The following is a 5,006-nucleotide window of genomic DNA, read 5'->3' on the forward strand; positions in this document are numbered from 1 at the left end:
TGTGATGCTACCCGTCGCAATTGGAGGACATCGGCACCAAAGATCTGATGCCTGATGCGTCCATAGGCGGGGCATTCACATAGGAAATGCTCCGTGGATTCCGCTTCCTCATTACAGGAGGGACATGTATCATCTTCGGTAATTCCTATTCTGAACATATGCCCAGCTAGTGAATTATGGCCTGTCAGAATGCCCACAATACACCTGCAAGTCCTCCTGTTTTTCGACAGGATAAACTTTGCGGTACGTATGTTGGGTTCTGGCAGGAAAAGTTTGGTGTGTCGAGCAGCATTTAAGCTCTGCCACCTGTCATTATGGGAAACTTGTTCCCAGTTTTTGAAAACAGATTTAGCCAATGCAACTGATAACCCAATTGCTGGCTGCGGTCCCGGCATAGAGGAGATTGACCCGAGATTTCATTTCCCTCTATGCCACAGTGACCAGGTACCCAGAGTAGTTCCACCGTATTGAATCTAGACATAGAGTTCAAACGGTTTCTGTATTCCTGAACGATTTTCGAGGTGATCAAAAGACTGCTCAATGCCCTCAGTGCAGCTTGACTGTCACTGCAGATTGCGATGCGCCTGCCCTTCAACCACTCGTCAATCACCCAGTTTGCCACCCTTAAGATCGCATAAACTTCGGCTTGAAAAACCGTTGCATATTCTCCCAAAGAAAAAGCCCACTTCTCGTTTTTATTCGAGAGGTAGACTCCGGCTCCAGAACCCTCTTCTGTTTTTGAGCCATCGGTGTAGAAGACTTCCGTATATCCCGCCACGCATTCCTCTGGGTCTTCCCAGTCCTCTCTACGCTTCAGGGTAACTACATATCTTCTACCAAACAGATGTATGGGGACACGAGAATCGGAAGGCATTGTAAGAACTGGATTTAGTCCTCCCAGTAACTCTTCCAATGCTCTGTGCCCCCCACATCCGTTGTTTTCCCATAGATCTAATCGAATTAGCCTATGAGCTGGTCTCATTGCAGTGCTTTGAATAAATATATCCAGGGGCTGCAAATTGAGTAGTGCATTCAGAGCTGCGCCGGATGTCGTGCTCATGGCACCAGTGATACCCAGACAAACAGTTCTTTGCAGTGCAGCTAGTTTACGGTGAAAACCTTTTTGTCTCACCTTAACCCACCACACTACGGATGCATATACGAACATCGGCCTAATGATGGCAACGTATATCCACATTACCACATGAGGCCTGAGTCCCCATGTCGAGGCAAAGGTCCGTCTGCACAGCCCATAAGCTGTGAGAGCTCGTTTCATCTTTACCAATTTACCATGTTTGTTCCAAAGAAATTTTTTATCTAGAGTGACCCCCAGATATTTCACTTCTTCGGAGAGTTGAAGGGTAGTACCCCTCATCTCAGGGAGACAAAGTCCATCCAGTTTTCTCCTTTTTGTGAATAAAACCATTGTGGTTTTATTTGGATTAACTGACAAACCATGTCTAAGGCACCAGCTGTCTATCAAATTAACGGCACGCTGTATATTCCTACACACCGTTCCAAGATCCCCCTCAACAGCAAGTACAGCCACGTCATCAGCATAAGCTTGAGCGTGTATTGGCAAATTTTGCAGTTCGCATAGCAGTGAGTCGATCAGCATACTCCACAGAAGCGGCGAAAGCACACCTCCTTGGGGGCAGCCCTTCGTTGCTTCCGTAGTCAGGTAGCGATCGACCCCTACCTCAGCGCACAACAATCTTTGCGTTAGCATAGCATGGATCCACTTAATTAAAGCATCATCAACACCATGCGCTCTGGCGGCATCACAAAGTTTTTGAAAAGGCGCACAGTCAAAAGCCCCTTCAATGTCCACGAACACCCCCATCGCGTACTCACCATTCAAAGTTGCATCCTCTATCTTTGTGACCAAAGAATGAAGAGCAGACTCACAGGACTTTCCACGTTGGTAAGCATGTTGGTTTTCACTAAGTGGGTGTGACCTAAGTGCGTTTCTACGAATGTAACGCTCCACCAGTCTCTCCAAACCTTTCAACAAGAATGAAGTCAAGCTGATCTGTCTGAAGTTCTTTGGATTAGAATAGTCATCTTTCCCAGGTTTCGGTATGAAAACAACCTTAACCTGTTGCCAAGAAGAAGGCACGTAGCCCAGAGCAAGACATCCTCGAAAAATATTTCTTAGAGGTCGCTCTAAATGCTCCATACCCTCCTTTAGCATTGCCGGATAGATGCCATCCATGCCAGGTGCTTTGAAATGTTCAAAGGACAGTATGGCAGCTCTCACCTTTTCATGGGTAACAACCGCTTTCGCAGTGTTCCAGTTCCCCTTGCAACGTTTGCGTGTTGAAGGGGTTGCAAGAACCGTCAACTCTCCCCCTACCACTTCTCTCACCCGTTCTCCCGGGTGGTGTACTTCCAGGAGGGTCTCTACTGAGTCCAGTCTGGAGCTCGTGAAAGTACCGTCGGGTTTTCTAAGAGAATCCAACTTGGCCGGCTCATCCCTTTTGAGGACTCTGCACAGCCTTGACGTCTCCCTTTCGCCTTCCAGTTCCTCACAGTACGCTCTAAAGGAGTCTCGTTTCAAGCACCTCACGAGCCTCTTATATTCACGTTGTGAGTTCCTGAAATTTAACCAGTCTTCGTCCTTCTTACTTTTGCAAGCACGATTTAGAAGTCGCCTGGTTGATTTCCTGAGTTTTTCCAGTTCTCGGTTCCACCAAGGAACCCTTTTACCGCTTTGGCCTCGGAAAATAGGACAAGCCTCTTCAGAGCACTCTAAAAGTGTGCAGTTCAGAGTTTTCAATTCATCTTCCAGCACCAAAGGAGTCCTTAGTCGCCTAGGGAACTGTACTTTATTGCCAAGAAGCCCAATTCGTTTTTCTAGGGTTCCGTCTTTGTACTGCAGACTGTTCGCCCGCAATAGTCAGATTGAATTCTAGATATCGGTGATCTGACAGTGAGACCTTGTCTAGCACTCGCCAGTGTGTAATCAACTCTAACAATTTTGGGGTACAGATTGTTCTTCTTCTTCTTCTTCTCGGTCCCACGAACGTAGGGGCGCACCGTTTGCAGTCATAAGACCAGCTGAAGTGATGAAATCAAATAGCTTCTCTCCTCTTGGATTGCATTTGCTACTGCCCCAACAAATATGTTGAGCATTCGCATCGCAACCTATTACGAGTTCGAGACCACTTGATTCTGCATACGCCACCAGATCCCTAAGTTCTTGCGTCGGTGGAGGATACAAAGAATCATAGGGTAAATAAGCGGAGGCAACTATGATGTTTTTTCTCTCGCCATTTATTTGGTATTGTATGATGACCGTAGCTAAGTCCTGGGAACAATATTGTCTCAGCATAGTTGCCTCTAACCGTCTTGACATCAGGACGCAAGCTCTCGGTCTTATGGATCTTTCGTCGTAGAAGATCCTAGCCCCCTTTACTGATCCAATGCCACAGATTCTGTTAAATCGAACCCACGGTTCTTGCACCAGAAAGATATAGGGGAAATCCTGTAGCTTTGTCATTCTCGCTGCCAACAGGTAGGAGGGAGCTTTGGCATGCTGCAGGTTGATTTAACCAATCTTTATGTTTTTTGACATAAACTTAGTCTATTGTCGCTGACAGAAGAGTCTGGTGCGTCCAATGTGGATCTTACCGGGGTTTCCAGTTTATCCCCACCTTCCGCCCGAGATTCCGCTTCCTTGTGTCCGATTTCTCTGGGCGTTACCGCGCCTAGCGGTACAGCCACGTCCATGTCCTCATTCCCAAGATGCTTCATCTTCCTTCGCAGTGCTTTCTTTTGCCGTCGGCTTCGTGCCTTTCCAGGTTCACGGTGTCCGGACCGCTTGGATCCATTTCCACACACCGGCGTTAAACCAGTAGTGTCCACGTCACCAGCTTCCCGTTCTTCCGCTCTTCCTGGTAAGGATGAAGGAGAAGGTTCTGACAGGCAGAATTCAGCCTGTAGTCCCCCCTCCTTAGTGGCCGAAGTTCTCTTCCGCCGGACCTTCCTCTTCCGCTTGCGGGTAGATTTGGGCTGTAGTACCACGGACGAGCCGGCCGTAGTCGGATTTCCAGTTTCTCCCAATTTGAGAGTTTCCGTACTTTCCTTTCTGGCTAACTTCGCCGTAGGCACCAAGTGCAAACTTTCCACTGAGTCGGAAAGTATGCCTTCTACAGATTGATCTGTAGGCGAGTATAAATGTGGTGAGGCCTCCAAAATCCACACCTCGGCCACGTCATGATTGCTCATGGTCGCGGGTGGATTCGAAGTCTGTGACTTCTTACCACTTGGAGAGTTTAAATCCATCGTTTCCATATTCATATTTTTGGACACCCTTAGTGTAGTAGTAAACTACTACAGGCTCCCCTACCACGACAAGGTGGTGTCCGAGGGGGAGCCTCACTGGTTAAATTAATTTTCAATCTGGGTGAACATTTTGATACATAAATGTGTGGCAGACCAGGAGTGAATACCATGACGTAGCTTCGAGTGAAATTCTTGTGGAGTGGAAAAAGCAGGCGGATGATGGTATTCCACGTTTGATGACATAACTTCGCAATACATGTGAGTTCCGCGATGGATCAGAGACTGAGTATGCCTGTGCGGAGTTGCCTAATCTCCCAATAGGCGCGTCCCTTCCTCTTGGCTACTGTGGGATCAAATGTTACAAGCGCGATGGATAGAGTAGAACTCGGCCAATGTAACCATTGGCGGACCCATCCAGAAGAAGCTCGATTCTTTGTAGATTCCCACCCTTACAAGCGCAAGCCCCTGCGAATGAAAATGCTACTCCCAAGGGGGAAGGATAGCGGCGCACGGGAGGTAGGAAGTAATGCCGGAGAACTATTTGAGCGGCATATGGTGCAGTAACAAATCGGGAGCTGCCTTCATTGAACTAGGTATAACATATACAAGAAACCAAACGCTAGCTCCCAATGTAAAAAACAATTTTTCATCAACACAAAACACCACCGTTCCTTGCCTGTCTCCAAAGTAGCGTGTGTAAAAAATTATAAAAAGAAAAA

This window comes from Hermetia illucens, chromosome 3 (genome assembly GCF_905115235.1).
Source record: "Hermetia illucens chromosome 3, iHerIll2.2.curated.20191125, whole genome shotgun sequence".
NCBI lineage: Eukaryota > Metazoa > Arthropoda > Insecta > Diptera > Stratiomyidae > Hermetia > Hermetia illucens.